Here is a 19,728-nt window from a genome sequence, read left to right as displayed (position 1 = left end):
ATATTTTGTGAAGCGTTTTGAGACATCTCGAAGACATGATAAGGCGCTATATCAAATGTAAGGATTATTATTATTATTATATTCTGTGAAGCGCATTGAAACGTCTGGAAGATGTTGAAAGGCGCTTTATCAAATGCAAGGATTATTATTATTTGTTGGCAAATGCAGCAGCCGATTTGCACACAGCAATGTTGCACAACGAGCCATAACTCACTTGGGGGATGTTGGCCATGACACTGGGAGAAACTCCCTTCTCTTATTGAGTCGTGTCATGGGATCTTTTAACGTCCACCCGAACAGGGACCCGGGAACTCGGGTTGACATCTCCTCCGATAATGCAGCCCAACTCCAGGCACTACTTTGGAGTGTCACCTATACCCCCAATCCCTCTGAATAATAACATCAAAAACAATCTGAAAACATCAGCAGTATCTAATCCAGCTCTGATCAGTGTAACTGAACTTTATGCTAACCGAAAACACAAGTTGCATTTATATATTGCTAAATATATATAAAATAACATTTTATATTGGAATGAAAAAAACACACTGATGGTGTGTGTAAGTAAGTGTGTGTGTGTGGGGGGGGGGAGGAAGAGATTAAATTCCAGTGTAGTTGGAATATGAATCTCAGCTGATTATCAGGTCTGTTACTTTTAATGTGAAGCAGGGAAACACTTAATTGCAGTGGATAAAAAAAAACTAGCTTGTTATTACATTAATTTGACCTGGTTGTGAATTCTTGGCTCTTGGCTTTCTTTTTAAAATAAAAGGATCCTGAGACAAGGATCAATTGGCACAATGCTAACAACCTGGCTCAGATGGAAAGGGTTGTGATTTTTTTTTGTGTGTTCAGTGCAAAACTCAAAAGAGAGAGAGAGAGAGTTGCAGACAGGCAACTTCAGGTCATCTCACAGAGATTGGGTGAGTGAATACAAAGTGCTTCTTCAGAGCACCAGGCTTACGATCTGCAAGGGAAGGAGAGGGACATTCAGAGGCAAGACATCTGAGACATTTGCAGTCACACAGAAGGGAGGAAAAGGGGGTGGGAATACTGTTGTGAAGAGGAAAACCATCAGAAAGCTGCAACACATCCCTCCTCCTTCCCCTTTGCTCACCTTTTAACATGCAAATAGCAGCCTCCCCCACTATCCTCCCTTCACAGGATGACTGGAGGCTGCTGCACACAGGCTGGTGAGAGCACAGCACTTTTTTGAATTTGGTTTCATTCATTGCTCGTGAATCAAAGGGACTGGGAGAAGAGGAGAGAGAAAAAGAGAGAGAGAGAGGTCATGGGGATAACCCCAGGGAGGCAGGGAGGCAGACACACACCATGCCAAGGAGGAAGGTAAGTTTATTTTAGTCTTTTTTTCTAATCTATATATTGTGTATATATATATATTTATATGCATATAGTGTATGTTATGCATAGGGTTCTAACAATGGTCATATGGAAGGAAAGGGTAACATCTGCATTAGAGGAGGGACGTGTGAAGGAATAACAAACAGGTGGCAACTGAGTTCCAGCTCAGAGAGCAACAGGAAAGAAGAGGGGAAAAAAGGGAGAGAGGGAGAGAAAGAGAAAGAGAAAGAGGGGGAAAAAAAGAGATTAAAGAGAGTTGAGGGAAGGGGAAATGTGCAGTACAAGACGAAACTCAGGGACTTTTCTCTGTAACCACAGAAACAGAGCCTGTGAGTGACCCAGCTGTAGCACAACAAAACTTTTACTCCTTTCTTTTTGCACCCTGTTACAGTTTAACAGGTTGTTATGGTTACAAGAGACAGAGAGAAGGAGAGAGGGAGGGTGGTCAGGGCTTGTGGAGACCTGGCAGACACCCAACTAGGTTGAGGAAGACCAGCTCTGGAGACTTGCCCCAGACTGGCTGGTTACAAGCTCTCTCTGGGCAACAGGACCACTGGCTGCACTCTCACTAACATAGCCATTCATTGACTAACTGAGGATCTGCTTTATTCCCACAGTCAGTCTTCTCTCCAGGTCTTTGTAGTGGAGAAGGTTCATCTGGTTCGCAATCGATGAAAAGAAATCCCTTGACAGCGGTGAGTACATTACTTAACCGTGCTATCCAAACTTTTTATTTAATTGTTCGCTCTTCAGTTCAGCGTTATGGAATATGTTATACGTGATAATCCTTGCATTTGATATAGCGCTTATCACATTGTTGAGAGGTCTCGAAGCACTTCACGGGATGTACCGTAAAGTGAATTGACTGTATATTTTTNGGGTGAAATATACATGGAGATGAGTGTTTTACTGACTTGATTGCGTTGTGTTGGTGTGATGAGGGTGTTGTAGATCCAGGGCAGGCAGGGGTGGGAATCTGTGATAAGTAACAATATATATTATCAGTTGTTGACTGGGTTCTGTAAAGAATGGACACCATTGGGTGTGAATGCAAGTCAGAGCAGACAAATAATACCCTGACTGAGCACGTTATAAACAAACTGATTTCTGGGATTAGATGAGTTTTTGTTTGAAACAATAATAATTTATATTGTGATTTTGTTCAATTCTTGCTCTGTTAAGTGGCGGTGTGGTACCGGTCAGTGTCTTGTCACCTCCCCAACCCCCCAGGCTCTCACTGTTAAGTGCTCCGAGACACTACCCTGCATGAAGGGCGCTCTATAAATGCAAGTTGTTGCTGTGCTCCACGCTGTCATTATGTCCCTTTAGGATTAATATTAGAGCAAAGCAGTCTGATGAAAATAATGTGTTTAAAATCTTCCCAAGTTGGCTTTGTAAACAGAGAAATATAATATAGTGCCACTGATTGAGAGTGTATAAAAAGTCAGCATAAGGTACTGCTTTTAATTATTTGTAGGAATGAGGGTGATTGGTGATGTCTTAAATGGACATCATCCTTGTATTCACATTTCGTTATGCCCCCCACCCTGTTTTTTTTAAACCAGATGGTGTTATTCTGTAGTGTATTTGTTGTCTGGAAAATGCAACGTTTCATGTGATAATTATCACAGCTGATATTATCACATCGTATTTCACCTCTTCATCCCTTGGCAAAATTAGCATTTCAGACTTCCGAGCATTCCAGGACTTCAGCCTAACTGAAAATCTGCAGGCCCGATAAGGTGATGGGCACTTGGCAATGTGGTACAAGGCAGTAATTCAACATTCAGACTCCTGTGTTGATGCCACAAAGCACAAGAAAGAAGCTGAAGGGTTTTTGACGTATCTTCAGTTGCCAAAGATTGAATTACAGTACTTGGCTTCAATTCAGTGCCACACATTCATTCCAGCTATGGTGAGTGCAATATTATAATAATTCTTGCATTTGATATAGCGCTTTTCACGTCTTCTAGACGCCTCAAAGCGCTTCACAGAATATACTGTAAAGTGAATTGACTGTATATTTGTGGGCGAAACGCAGCAGCCAATTGCGCACAGCAGTGTCCCACAAACAGTCGTGGATTGAGATTATATAATAATAATAAATAATAACAGTACTAATAAAGACAAAATGTCTGCCTGTGTGTCTGTCTAACCGATTGACGTAGAGACATGAATTATACTTCATCGGTAAGGTCTTTTTATTATTTATAAGGTCTTGCATGGGGTGTCATGGGCATATTTTTTTCGGGTATCTCCTATCATGACCTAAACAAGCTTGTCACACATGTATGAACTTCATTAACGAGTCCTCCCACAGGAGTCCTCTCAACAGTATATACTGTAAAGCGCTATGTGACATCTCGAAGATGTGACAAGGCAATGTATCAAGTGCAACGGTTATATTATAATTCTCTGTTATTATGAATAAAGTGATTGAAAGAATAATAATGTTCGAAATAGTACAAACTGAATATAATTGCTATAATTGTTGTTTTTGGCCACCTTTTCCCCCTTGCTCAGACTACGTCTGCTCTATGAGACATCCAACTCTATATAAATGTAAATTGTTGTACTTAATTTAGTTAATGCAGTACATGTCATATACTGTATCAAATGATTTCAAGGCAATAATTTAATGAGTGGGTCCAAATTTTTCAAACAATTCATTCCTTGTCTCACTGTCGATTGTTGCTGCCTTTGACTATATAAACAACATTGACTTCATTCCTAATCAATTATATTTTGTAAAGAGTTTTGAGATGTTTATGTTTAAATGAAACGCAGAAGCTAATAATAATAATACAATATAAATGATGATGCAAATTGCTGGACCTTCACTGCCCACCCCCACCCCAAGATTAGATCATTGCCTTGAAGATTCTTTCCTATTTGGGTCTTCAGTATTGTGCAAAGGGGCTTGTGTTTGCAGAGGATATCAGCTCGGATGGTGACTGCTGATGTACTCTGTAACCTTGATATGTGGTGACATTCACATATCAAGGATACGGAGCACGTCAACAGGCTTGATGTTGGATATCAATGCTTTTATGAGCTCTCCAGCTGATTACCAGGAAACTTTGCTACTAGTGTTTATTGTGCACAAGATACAATTCCCACTCTATTTCGGCTGTGAGGATTTAGGTGACATCCAATGACAGGAGCAAACCATCGGTGGTGGGTTTTTGGTTATTTACCAAGGTTTGATGTGGTTCTAAATCCAGAGAAATTCCATATTTGTTTTTGTGTTTGTGTCCTTGCATACACACAGAATATTACTGAATTCTTATTAAGGGATCCTATTTCATTATTTTTTTCTCGTGTATGAATATGTGTGTGTGTAGATGGTAGGAATAGTGGATATAAAATGCACCACTGGGTGACGTCCTGTCTTGTCGTTTCTTGTGTGCTGCTTCAGTTGTACGCACCTCACATATCAGACAATGTACCTTTTTTATATATGTACATATATAACTTATTCCAAATAAATTTGAACGTTTAGGACACGTACTCCATCTAGTGGCCTTTGTAAGTCTAATAATTTCACTTTCTTGAATTGTCACATTAGATAAAGTTGGGCTGGAAATCTCTGGACTGACACAGGTGGTTTGTAAAGTTGTAAGCAGTACAACTTCAAATCTGGAAGAAAGCTCTTTCGTTATCTGGGGCGTAAGATTATATGTTGGTTGTCTCCACCCGAATCTCTTACAGGGGATTGCGTGCTTCCCAGTAGAGCTGATCTGTGGAGCCAGCAGCTTAGTGGTTAGAGCGTTTGCCTTGCAAGCGAGAGGACCTGGGTTTGATTCCCGGCAGGGCAAAACATTGAGCATGTTTCCTTACTCCTCTGTTTACCTAGCAGTAAGTAGGAACCTGGTTGTTAGTCGATTTGTAGACCGCTTTCCGGGGATAATAATTCCTTTTTACACATATATATTATATATGTGTGTGTGTGTGTATGTATTATATGTATATATAAAATGTAGATCACTCAATCCCTGACTGTTTGTGGGGCACTGCTGTGTGCAATTGGCTGCTGAATTTTGCCCATAAAATACAGTCAATTCACTTTACCGTGAAGTGTTTTGAGATGTCTTGAAGATGCAATAAAGAGCTACAATAAATCCAAGGATTATTATTATGTCTCTTGTTTCTCTCTCATGCCCTTTGAGTGAGGATCCAGCCTATTAAATCTAGATTCTGTTTACTCAAGGCCTGAATCTATTCCAAGATCCTTGATTTCATATCTCTTCACTCCTTGGCACTTCCCTAACTCTCTGATCCAAAAACATACCACTCCTCTACCCGCCATGCAGCTGGCTCAGGTCTTCCGTCCCTTGTCCCCTCCGCTCCACAATCGGCCGATGTGTTTTCAGCCACTATACTTCGAATCTCTGGAACTGCGTATCTCGAACCCTCCATCTAGACCCCTCTCTGCCCATCTTCAAATTACCCCTGAAGACTTTCCTCTTCAACCGTGCCTTTGGTCCCTTTCCCCATCCCTTTCTGGCTTGACGTCAAGCCACACCATGTGTTAACATCTCTATGACGCTGTGTGAAGAACACTATATAAATGCAAGTTGTTGTTGGGTCTATTATAATAAATATAGAATAATATAATAAATACATTGCATAATTTATTCAGTTCTAGAAGCAAGGAAATGTATGACACACGAGGAGGCCATTTTTTCATCATGGTGTACGCTCCAAATTCCAATTCCCCGCTCTTATAGCACCATTGAAATGTACGACAAAGCAGGAGATCATTAGGTCCAAGTGAAATAAAGACATAAATTATTATATTCACTGCACAGCATAGTCTCATGCCTGTGCTTCAAGGAAAGTTACATATAATTTGTCACTGTCCAATTGGTTCTGTAACTATTTATTTTAAATCTGTAGAAGGAACCAAAGCAGCCATTATGTTGCTGTGATAAAGACATGTCCTGGGTTGTAGGCACCTCAGTGATGTCTGCCATCCAGATACCAGTGCTGGAGCTCAACCTGAGAAGGAATGCCTGTCAATGGCCAGTGTAAACGTGTATAAGGTGAAACTGGAATTTAAGCCTGATTACCCTGACTCAACAGTCTCACTGCTCTACGTGAAGGCAAAGGCACTAATCCCAATATAACTTGTCGGCCGGGCTAAATTGGAAATGCTCTTGCCTCTGAGTCGGAAGGTTTGTGGGTTCAAGCCTCATGTTGAGACTTTGAACTCAAGCTAAGCTGGATGCAGTGCTGGGAGTGCTTTGTCAGAGGTGCTGTTCTTCGGATGAAATGTTACACCAAGGCCCATCTGCCTGTCCAAGTGGACATTGAAGATTCTATGGGACTATTCAAAAAGAGAAGGGAGTTTGTCCCAGTGTCCTGGCCAATAATCCCCCAGATAAAATTGGTTGTTCACTCCATGGGTGTTTGGGACATTGCTGTGTGCAAATTTGCAGTCACGCTCACAAATGTGCAAGTCCCACTGCTTTACAATATATTCCTGTGAAGTGCATTGAGATGTCTTGATGGTGTGATAAGGCACTATATCAAATGCATGGATTCCCCCCACCCAAAAAAATTGGTAAATGATCCTTTGTTTGTGGGCATTATACGATCATATGTACATGCCCCAGTTGTACTCAAGGTATCATAATTATTGGGGTCTAAATTGCAGGGTTCATCAAAAGATCAATAAGGAGCAAATCCTAATTGTGTTGGAGCTGACCCTCCAACACTAATATTTGGATGCCAACTTAAAGCTAAACTGAAAATTGAGATTGAGCCTGGCAGGCTTAAATATGGCAATGGGAGTGGAGGACCTATGGAGTTCCTTCAAGGAGGTGACTATGAAGGCAATGGAACAGTATGTACCCATGCAAAGCAAAGCTACCAAGCTTAAAGGCACTCCTGCCTGATTGGACAGGTTTACAAATCGAATCACAAAGAGGAAATAAAAGCATTTAAGGCCATGAAGCAAAATGGCATGGAAATAAGTCAGACTCAATATCAGAAGGCATGCCAGGACTGCAAAAAAGGTATCAGAATGGCAAATAAGAGCTTTGAATTGGCAAGAGATGTGAAGGATAATCACAAAAAGTTTTTTTTTAGTTACATTAAGGGTAGAAGAAAAACAAGCAATGGAATAGTGCCACTGAAGGTGGGTTCAGGAGACAACATGACATATAATGTTGTACAGGCTGCAATTGGGACGTCCTCCCGACGTGAAAGGCGCTCAATAAATGGAATCTTGTTGTTGTTGTAGTGCTAAATAAGCTTTTTGCATCAGTCTTTACCAAGGAGGAGACGGGTAACCTATCTGATCTGGAAAGCGAACTCAAGGATGTCACAGAGAAAAGTTGCAACACTATTCATATCACCACCAGCAAAGTTGCCAAACAGCTGTGTAAACTTAAGGTAAATAAATCTCAGGGGCTTGATAAATTGCATCCGAGGATCCTTAAGGAATTAAGGGAGGAAGTCGCAGAAATGTTGGCACAAATCTTGCAAAAATCACTGAAGACTGGAGAGGTGCCAGGGGACTGGAGAAAGACATATTTTTGTAAATGATCTGGAAATAGGAATCGCAATCACAGTGGCTAAGTTTACAGATGACATCAAGCTGATGAAGGTGGTAGATTGCAAAGCTGAACAAGGTAGGTTACAGGAGAACTTGAACATACTTGGGAATTGGGCAGATCCGTGGCAGATGAAATTCAAAGTGGAGAAATGTAAAGTAATTCACATGGGGATGAAAAATCCTGGAAGGGTATTATTTGAATGGAAAGAAAATAATATATATGGAAAATGAAGAGGACCTGGGTGTCTTAATTGACAATGAATTGGAGCTCTTCCAACCATGCTTTGTGGCAGTGAGTAAAGCAAACCAGATGTTGGGCTGTATCAAAAGATCAATATCAAGCTGAAATAGTGGGGTAATCTTGCCTCTGTATAAATCATCATTTCGCCCACAAATATATGGTCAATTCATTTTACAGCATATTCTGTCAAGCAGTTTGAGAGGTCTAGAAGACGTGCTATATCAAATGTAAGGATTATTATTATTGATGAGACCATACTTAGAGTACTGTGTACAGTTCTAGTCACTGCAGTACAAAAAAGATATTGAAGAAATCGAGAAGATACAGAGGAGGGCAACCAAAATAATTAAGGGTATGGAGGGACTGGACTATGAGGAGCGACTAAGTAAATTGAGCATGTTCACTCTAGAAAAGATAAGATTGAGAGGCAACATGAATGTTGTCTTTACGATTCTAAAGGGGCTAGACAATATAGATCATGACAGGCTGTTTCAACTTGTCCAGAATAGTAAACCCAGAGGACACAGCCTGCGGTTGAAGGGGGGTAAATTCAGAATGAATCTATGCAAACACTACTTCAATGAACGAAGAGTGAACCTGTGGGACTGGCTCCCTAGGGAGACAGTTGAAGCAGGAAGTGTTGATTCTTTCAAGCATGGATTAGATCGTTTTCTTTTAGGAAATAACATTATGGGATATAGTATATAGGTAGTTTGGGACATATGTGCATGTGACTGCCAGGAAGGTGGAAGACGAACTAGATGGACCTTAGTCTTTTTTCGTCTAGCATTTCTTATGTTCTAATGGTGATAGAGCAAGGTTCCAGAGGTTTAGCTGGAATTTGTCATACAGTGATTTTAGCTTGGCTCAGTTAGTAGCACTTCTCGTCTCTGAGTCAGAGGTTCTGTGGGTTAAAGGAAAAATGGTGGATCCTTGTGCTCCAATCTACAATAATAACAAACTTACATTTGTATAGCGTCTTTCATGTTGGGATACGTCCCAAGGCCCTGGGCAGACAGAATTTCGGACCGAGCTGGGGGTCGGGATCGGGGAAGCCAGGGGGGGAAGCAGGGAGATCGAAAACACGGTCGAACAGGAGGGTCTTGAGATGGATCTTGAAGGAGCAAGGGAAGGGGCGAGGCGGAGGGACTGCGGGTTGGTGTTCCAGAGGGACTGTGCTGACAATCCGACTGTTGCTGCATTGTTGGAGGTACCTTCCTTTGGATACAATATTTAACCAAGGTCCTGTGTGTGTCTTATCCACTCTATCACCACCTTCAATTCCTGACCTTAAAACCTTTCACTTGGAACATGCTTTCGGCCACATTTTCCAATTTTCCTATCTGATAGTTCTATATTCTCCATATTCTGTGACCTTTGAGTTTTTGTGAAATTTTATCAATATATACATGATGGGTATGGGTAGGATCTATGGGTAGGATACCTGAGATCTACATTATTAAGACTTGGGACATTTTCTCAACGAAAAAGACCCTCTCACATTCCTCATCTCTGTTGAAGGCACAATACTCCAAACGATTGTGTTCTTCACATGCTCAGTCAGTTTGATCTGTTTTTATTTGTTCTTCAGCCAGCAAAGATGGATGGATGAATAGAATAATGCGAAGTAAGGTGGTAGCGGTAGAGTCCATTGTGGTTTCAAGAGTGAAGTAGATGGGTATATAAAAGTTAGAGACTTGAAATAATATGGGGTAGGACATGGCAGTGGGACACTAGCCTATGTGAAGAGCGCTATATAAATGCAAGTTGCTGTTGTTGAATGAAAGGAAGGCTTGCTCCGAGAGCCGATACAGGCTCAATGGACGACTGAATGCTCGTTTCACTTTAAATATTATTCCAATATTTTCGCCCTCCCATCTTCGTCTCCCCCCCACACCAGCTCAGGTACCTTGTCAATTGTGTGGAGTGCTTTGAGATGTCCTCTGATGTGAAAGGTGCTATAAAAAATCTGGAGTCTATTCAAAAATTGTGTAGGTGTCTTTTGAAGCAGATAGTTTTCTCTCTATTCCTTCCCTCCCCTCCCCCCCCGCCCCCCCCCCCTTGGCAAGTATCTGCATGAATCATTGGCAAGTTATGTACACCACCACCACCAAAATGCTTGTCTGTTCTGTTCCAACGATACACCTCAAATCTCCAAGCACTCCTTACTGCTCCACTGTGACATTTTTCATTTCCTGCACTTCCGGATTTATATGCTGATTAGAACCAGTGCTCACATCCACAATGAAGCGGATTGAACGTTGCCAAAGCTTGTTTTACTTGCAGTTCTAAGGAAGTAGAGAGGTGACTTTCATTCCCCTCAGTTTGCATTACATTCAAACCCAAATCTCTTAAGGGATAAATGAGCACTGGACAAACTCCATTGTGCCACTCAATGACCTGCTAAAGAATGCTGCTTAAGGTGTGGTTACACATGCAGAAGATGATGTTATCAGGATCTTCTTATCCAGGAATAAGTTCAAGGAGTGGCCTGGTTTCATTTTTTGCCATAATGGACATTCTCTCTGTTCTCGGTTGAATTGCCCCAGTCGATGATATCGTTGCTTGAGCTGCAGGAATGTGACTGTTCGGCAATCAACAGAAACAATGTGCTTGTGTGACTCATCACACCGCATAAATAGCATTACCTTAGTCATAAAGCATCCACATCCCACTAGAGGGAAAGGGAATCTGAAGTTTCTCCCAGTGTCCTGGCCAACAATCTTCCAAATATAATAATTCGTACAGTTGATATAACGCCTTATTACGTCTCAAAGCCTTTCACAGGATATATTGTAAAGTGAATTGACTGTATTTTGTGGATGAAAATTGGTCATGCTCTTCAAAGCTGTTTGTGAGACATTGCTGTGTTCAAATCAGCTGACACATTTGCCTGCAAAACACAGTCATGACACTTTTTAGTGAACTTGAATGGTGCTATACCAAATGTAAGGATTACTTTTATTATTATATTTTATCTTCTCTTCCCCCTGTTGTTATTCAATATGACCTTTTTGTGTAAGAGGTTGGACCAGCTCCTACTCATGGAATCAATATAAATGGTTGCTGGAGGTGAATCTTTTTGTGCAGAGACTTCTACCTTTTTGAACCATGAGCTTTGAATTGTCCTGGCCAACAGTGCTCCAGACAAAATTGGTCATTCATTTCATGGCTCCCTGAGGAACATTTGCTATGTGCAAACGGGCTGCCGTATTTACCTACAAAATACATAGTCACTACACTTTCCAGTAAATCCTGTGAAGTGCTTTGAGCCATACAGTACTTACATTAGCTATAAGTGATTGACAAGAAATTTAAGTTACCGAAACTGTGCTCAGTAGCAGTGAGTAAGGCAAACCAGATGCTGGGTTGTATTCAAAGGGCAACGTTGAGTCAAATTAGTGGGATAATCCTGCCACTTTATAAATCACTGGTGCAATTGCACTTGGAATACTGCGTGCAGTTCTGGACACTACAACATAAAAGATATTACAGCTATTGAGAGGATACAGAGGAGGGCAACCAAAATGATTGAGGGGATGGAAGGACTGGGCTACAAGGAGCGATAAGGCAACCTGGGCATGTTCACACTGGAGAAGAGAAGGTTGAGGGGGCGATATGATTGCAGTCTAAGATTCTGAAGGGACTAAATAATAAGGGACCATAATAAGCAATTTTATCTTGTACTGAACAGTAGAACCAGAGGACACGGCCTGCGATTGAAAGGGGGTAAATTCAGAACAAATCTGTGGGAACACTACTTCAGTGAGTGAGTAGCAAACATGTGGAACAGACTTATGGAGCAAACATTCTCCCTGGGAGACGGTTGAAGCAGAAAGTATTGTTTGTTCCAAGAACAAATGAGATAGATTTCAGCTAGAAAATAATATCTTGGAATACAGTATATAGTTTGGGACACAACATGTCTAGTGACTGCCAGGATGGTGGATGGTGAACTAGATGGACCTTGGTTTTCTTATCTGATCTTAATTGGCTGTAAGAATAAGAATTTGTTGTGGCTTCTAGACTAGTTAGAGGATGAGGGGCAAATGCTCTGTTATTTTGGCACAAGTACAAACCACAGACTGGTTAGGTGATGACTGGGGATATTTACTCCAGGGCACTGCTAATGATTGACAAGTCAGTCTGGCTCTCGAAACAGTGTTTCTTCCCACTCAGCTTCTGTTAAGACTGCAAGCCAAAGCTGGAATGGACAGGGTGTTGAAAGCCAGACAAGCAGCCTGAAGCTTGCCAGACAGTGTTCTCAATAGCAATATGTGGTTTTAGCTGGTTAAATCTCAGCCATACCCCATTGCACACTCTGGGGTCTCCAAGCCTTGGCTCTTGCTAACCTATGCTGAATACTCTCCAGAATTGGGAAAACAGTGGTGTTCCTATTCAAGGTTAGAATGTGCATTGCATTCCAGACACAGGGGTATTTCCATGTGTGGGTGGCATATCTATTTGGAACTGTCTGGTTTGGATATTCTTAATAATGGTGATTATTTCCCACATGTATCAGACAAGCGGTTGACCTAAAAAAAAAGCCTAATTTCACCACAAGCACAACCCACAGACGAGACGAGAATATGGCCATTGCGTCAGCTATGTAAGAACTACCTGAGGTTTATTCACTTACCTCCCAACTGCCCAGAGTGATAGGCTAAATACAGACACTGTGAGGTTGGGTATAGGATGACTGGACGTAACAATTTGTAAAATAGTTCTTTTAATCAGTTGTGCAACTGATTCTAGATGAAATTGTATTGTACAGGATGTTAACAAGCCTTGCATTTGATATAGCTCCTTATCATGTTGTTGAGAGTCTCAAAGAAGCTGTACTGTAAAGTGAATTGACTATATATTTTCTGTGCAAAGCGCAACAGCCAATTGCGCACAGCAGTGTGTTGATGTCTTACAGTGAAATGTTCGGTCAAGGTTTCATGTAAACAGCTAACGCAGTATTGATGAAAGTTCATTTTGAATTAAGAGTCTGAGCTTTCATAATAATTCTTACACCAAACTCCACACACTCACTTCTCCAGTCTTCATCAGGCTCCACTATCTCCCTGTCTCCCAAAAAGTCAATTTCTAGGTTCTCGCTCTAATCCCTCCCTATCTCTGTGATCTTCTCTGACCCCTCTCCTCTGTTTTCCCCCTCCACTCGGCAAACTCGGCCTTGATGCACATCCCTCACCCCATCTATACACCTTCTGGCCAAGCCTTCAGCTACTATGCTCCAAACTTCTTCTGGAGCTGCTGCCGTTGTGCTTTGGGATGTTAACTGTTCCTGGTGTTAGCCAATTCTACCTTGAAGTAATCTATACTTCAGATCATTTAAAAATTGAAGAGGGGGAGGGAGAAGTAATATACAAAAATATAAAAAAGGAGTTAAGAAGAAATGTTCTTATTCTTACAGCCAATTAAGATCATTCAATGAATTTCTTTTGAAATTCTTTTGACTGCTGCAGATGTGCCCATGGAGGTCACTGTTTCACATCTGGAATAGCTAGGAAAGAACCAACCCTCCTTGAAAACGTATCTGTTTGACTTTGGTTAGCGCCTTTCAATATTTTATTTCCCAAATCAGTGTCCATCGTCACATTTGTTGGGGGTTGAGATGTCATTTTATATGGAAGGCCCTATAGAAATATAAGTTTGCTCTTCCAAAAGCTGCAACTTTGACACTTTTGTATACTTACAAATAGTCAAATTGTCTGTTTTGGGGATTTCATGGATTTAACCCTGGTTTGCGACCAGCTCAAGCCACACCCAGTGGCTTATTTAGTTGCTTGCTTAGTGGGGAAATTCTTTGAATAATGTTAACTGGCTGTTGTTCTCTTGTGAAAGAAACTGAAAGCAGACATTTGTTAATTTGTGAGAGGTTTGCAGACTGACATCCATATACTGTAGTCCATTTTATCAATGCTTTTTGTTATGAAACTTGCTTCAGACTCTGTAATCTTAGTCATTTAGCAGAGGTGCCATCCTTCGAGTGAGACATTACTCCAGTCTAAGGTATTGACTGTAAGGTTCAAGTGTACATTAAAGATACAGTAGTACTATTTTGAAGAACAATAATAATAATAATAATCCTTGCATTTGATATAGCGCTTTTCACGTCGGGAGGACGTCCCAAAGCGCTTCACAGAACACACTGTAAAGTGAATTGACTGTATATTTGTGAGCGAACGCGGCAGCCAATTGTGCACAGCAATGTCCCACAAACAGTCGTAGATTGAAAATGACCAATTTATTATTGTTTTGGGTTTTGGAGGGATTATTATTAGGCTCTGTGTGGAGTAAGGAAACTTGCCCAAGGTTTCGCCCTGCCTGGAATTGAACTCAGGTCTCTCGCTTGCAAAGCGAGTGCTCTAACCACTGAGCTACAGGTCTCCAGTTCCTCAGTGTCCTGGCTAATATTTCTCTCATGAAAACCTATTCTAAACCAAACCAAATGTAGTACTTATCTCTGCCGTTTGTGCTTATGCATTTGCTTTCAAAATAGTTCCACAACTTCAAGGTAATTCATTATACAATTTGCTTTCAATATTTGATGTGACAAGGCTCTGTATCAAAATCAAGTTTATAAACTGTATATTCTGTTTGCCTGTGAAGCTTTGTCTGACGAATCTTCCTTTTGAACAAGTCTTATGTTGGCCAACAAATACAGTCACATTTTATAGTAAATAATAATGCTTACATTTAGTATAGCGCCTTTTCACATTGGGGAGCATCTCAAAGCGCTTCACTGGATATACTGTAAGGGGGTGTAATTGGATTTTGTGTACAGTAAAATCAAACTAAGTCATAGAAGCATTGAGATGTTTTAACCGTGGGAAAAGGTGCTATATCAAATACCAGATTTATTTATTTCCAGTTCCAGCCACCGAGTCAATCTTTAAGCAGTCCAAGCTTGTTGGTTAGTCTCTCTTCTGAACTATGATGAAAGCAGCTTGCCACCTGAATTCACATAAGATTATTGTTTTTGTCACAAATGACAGATCAATTGGAGATGTTGAATGAAAACTGCACCATCTATCACAATGGTCAATTGAAGGTCAAGAGCGCTGAACATTCAAAATCTGTTGCCTGTTTACTACTGATAAATGCTAGCGACAGGTAGGAAGCTATTTAGTACACAAGTAATGAAAGTCAGAGGTTGTAGTTGCTGTCCTTTGGATGAGACATCAAACTGATGGCCTGTCTGCCTGCTCAGGTGGACATTTAAGATCCCATGACACTATTCGATAAGAGAAGGGAGTTTCTCCTATCTTCTGGCCAACATTGCCCCGAATAAAATTGTTCATTAATTTCATGGTTGTCTGTGAGTCATTGCTGTGAGCAATTGGGCTGCTGCGTTCATCTACAAATATACAGTCATTCCAATTCACATTAAATCCTGTGAAATGCTTTTGAATAGCCTCCCAACGTGATTTTTATTGAATGAAATAATAATCCTTACATTTGGTATAGCACTTTTCACTTCAGGATAATGTTTCAAAGGACTTAACAAAATCCCCCTGCCCAATCCGCCTTACCATTGGTGGACAAGCTTTCAGCCATCCTGCTCCTGTTCTTCGGAACGCCATCCCAGAGTCCTTCCTCCTTGCCCCACCTCCCTCCCTATCTATCTCTTCAACTGCGCTGTCGGTCATTTGCTTCCAGTCACCCTCCTCCCTCAGTTTGGGTGCCCAATCAGCTATGTGAAGCACTTTGAAAACATCCTTTGGATGTAAGAGGTGTTCTATAAAAATGTAAATTGTTGGTTTTGTAAAAACTCAAGTGTTTGTTTTAACCACCACTAAATTAGTTTCTTTCCCATGACAATGAACACTGTGCTGCTAACCCTGGAGTAGTTTGTCTGCCAGATGGACACCTATTGGCTTTCTCTCATAAGGCAGAATTGATCTCTCACACTGAAGTGCTGCTCAGTTAACAAGACTTAGCATCTGAATGATAACATTGCAATTATTCCACTGTTAAAATTGACACCTTTTGATTAGAACCAGATCTGTGTTCCACATGTTTACTGCAGACAAACGGCCAGGTCCTTTAAGTCTTATGATGAAGGGAAGGGACTTGTTTTACAAGTTGTCCTATTAAAAGAAATATTACATCAAGAGGGCATCTCAAAGTGCCTCACAGGATTTACTGTGAAGAGAAGTGACTTTGTATTTTGTAGCCAAATATTCCATTCAGCAATGTCGCAAAGCCCCACAGACAGCCGCAAAGTGAATGACCAATTTTATCTGGGGGATTGTTGGCCAGGACCCTGGGAGAAATTCCCTCCTCTTGACATTGCAGCGCTCCCCCTGCATTGCATTGGAGTGTCAGCCAACGTGAGTTCAATGTCCTGACATAGGGGCATCCTCCTAATGTGAAAGGTGCTATACAAATGTAATTTATTGTTGTTGTTGCACGCAGAGATTTCTGACTCCGACATAAGAAGACTATCAACAGATCCAGGCAATTATTTAAAATTGGCTCTGAGTCCAGAACTTTCATTGGTGTTAGAGTGTGGAAGATGATTATTCCACTTTCTGACACTAAAGCTAGTTTATGTGGGGAGTATTCCCCATGGAAGGATATACTGATTTATTATAGTGTTGGATACTAATGCTCTGGGAGTTATTTTTAATTCTGTTACATTTGATTGAACATCCATCCAGCCAGTCGAAGATGTGAAGATATTCTTCATCAGAAATCATCGTGTGGTGAGGGAATGCATTGAGAAAGTAAGCCATGCGTGTTGAGTTTGACATAAGTAGGTCATGTAATACGAAATCTTCATGTGAAAATGTTAATCCAATTGCTTTGTCTACTCCTATTAAATACAATCTTTGAGACCCACCACTGTTGCTCTGCAACTGAGTGACTTTTTCTTGGTTGCATTTGGTTTATTTCTTTGCGTGCATTTCAGCTAAGTGTAATTAGAATGCTAGTAATGCAAAAAATGCATATGCGGTGATGGAAAACGTTGTATTACAGTTACTAGTGTTTTCTGGCACTACACGTGCATTACAACCGTTGTAAATCAAAATGTAGTCACTCACCTACTCGGACACTGGATGCCAGAAATGGAGGGAGAGGTGGCAAGCCACGGGCGTCAAATGGCTTTCTCAGGCATGTTGTGGGTTCGTGAGGAGACTCCCAGTGGGTCTACATAGGGGCCGGCAAATAAAATTTTCCTTCCTCCCTCTTGGTGACATTATCCGTAGACATGGGGTCAACTTCCACATATATGCGAATGACACCCAACTGTACCTCTCTGCCTCTACCCTTAACTCCAACTCTGGATGAGAGCTAACTTTCTTCAGTTGAACAAGATTGACCCCCTCCTGATTGGCTCCCATCAGCGCTTCCACACCTCAGGCACTGACAGCATCACCATCCATGGTTGCACACTCCATCTTATTAAACCAGTCAGAAACCTTGCCGTCTTGTTTGACCCTCAACTATCCTTTCTACCCCACATCCGTGTCGTGACCCACTCTGCCTTCCCCCACCTCTGCAACATCGCCCGGCTCCTCCACTGTCTTACCCCTCAGGCTGCCGAAACCCTCATACATGCATTCATAACATCGAGGCTTGACAGTGCAAACTCATTGCTTGTCGGTCTCCCCAACTCCTCCCTCCATAGGCTGCAGATCATCCAGAACGCTGCAGCCCATGTCCTATCCCGTATCAGACTCCATGACCCTATCACCCACTTCCCCGCCCGACTCCACTGGCTTCCCATCACACAGAGGATACAGTTCAAGATCAAAGCCCTCCATGGTCTTGCTCCCACCTACGTCTGCGACTTCCTAACCCCTGTCATCCTGCCCACTCCCTCTGTTCAGCGGGCTCCGGCCTGCTTCATGCCCCCCCGCCTAGTCCGCCCCCCCCTTGGTGGTCGGACCTTTTGCCACTCTGCCCCCACACTCTGGAACTCCACCCTGCAGTCCCTCCGCCTCGCCCTTTTCCTTGCCTTCAAGACCCATCTCAAGAATTTCCTCTTTGACCGTGCTTTTGATTACTCTGCTTCCTCCCCTGTCCTCCACCCTCCCCAATCCTTATACCCAGCTCGGATCCGAAACACTGACTGTCCAGCACCTTGCGAAGTCCTCCCAACATGAAAGGCGCTATACAAATATAGTGTTTTTGTTGTTGTTGATAATTTTTGAAGTACTGGGTCCATTGGAACTTGGCAAGGGGGTATGCAAAGCCTTATGCAACTTGTTGATTTCTGGATCAGGAACAAATTCATTTCGTTGTCAAACATGTTTTGATGTCAATGAAATGGTTTCTGATTGTAATCAATATAATTTCACGCATATTAACAATGCATTATCCTCTGATGAAGCAACAGACCAGCTCTGCATAAGCTTTGCACAGTGTTTAAATGAATTATTGTTCTGTGAGAGCTGGTTAAAATCCTAGATTAAAAGCATGTGTTTGCATTTACAGGTTGATTTGTAGTTGTTTTTGATCTCTCCATCAGGTACTATAACTTCGGCAAAAGTCTGGGAGATTTAGTTGCTATTATATTAAATGAACTTTAAGTGCAGTGTAGCCACTCACTGCAAACATTTTTGCTGATCTCAAACTTAAAAAAAATTTAAAGTGATTATAGAAATAATGGCATTTTACTTATGGCCTTCCTTTGTATTTGAAATAAAAATGTCTATGTTTAATACATAAACGTTGTCAGTTGCTTGTTGAAATAATACTTTGAGTATACTTTATAGACATCTTAAAGATGGACTAAAGGTGGGGTAAAATTTCACCAGGGTCTGGATTTACTCGATTAACATAGCATTTTAGAAAATGTAGAATTTGGCAAATTGTTAAATTCAGCTTTAACTTAATGACAATAATAATCCTTGCATTTGAAATAGCGCCTTGTCACATCATTGAGATTGCTCAAAGCACTTCACAGAATATATTGTAAAGTGGATTGAGTGAGTATTTGTGGGTGAAACGCAGCAGCCAATTGCGCACAGCAGTTTCCCACAAACACTCATGGATAGAGTGACCACATTTTTTTGAAGAGATTATTAACCCCGGAAAGTGATCCGACAACTGGGTTTCCACTTGCTGCGAGGTAAACAAAGACATTTAGAGTAAGGAAACTTGCCTAAGGTTTCGCCCTCCCAGGAATTGAACCTGGGTCTTCTCGTTTGCAAGGAGTGTGCGCACCACTATGCTACAGGACTCCATGAGTTTTTGAAGCATAAGTTCTTAAAATAAACTTGCAGAAAATTAGCTTCAAAATGAAAGGTTGTTTAAGAATTTGACAAATTCTTAATGCTCTAAAATCTTACGTTAGTTAACAGAGTAACTCTAAACCCAGGTGGATTTCACCATAGATCAATGCAAGTGTGTTATGTGCTATGTGCCTGGTTTAACCTCATGTATACAGAAGGTATCACAGATGCCTTTAATTGCGTAATTGACCATCGAAAGTTTTGGCTAATTGTATAATAAATATTTTTTTTATTAAGTCATCTGTAATTCCCTCTATACATCCAATACCCATATGTTTATCCGTGTTTTACACATGGTGCGTTAGAGGCTC

The sequence above is a fragment of the Callorhinchus milii genome, unplaced genomic scaffold (assembly GCF_018977255.1).
Source record: "Callorhinchus milii isolate IMCB2004 unplaced genomic scaffold, IMCB_Cmil_1.0 Scaffold4, whole genome shotgun sequence".
Classification (NCBI taxonomy): domain Eukaryota; kingdom Metazoa; phylum Chordata; class Chondrichthyes; order Chimaeriformes; family Callorhinchidae; genus Callorhinchus; species Callorhinchus milii.
Note: the sequence above shows the minus strand (reverse complement) of the source record.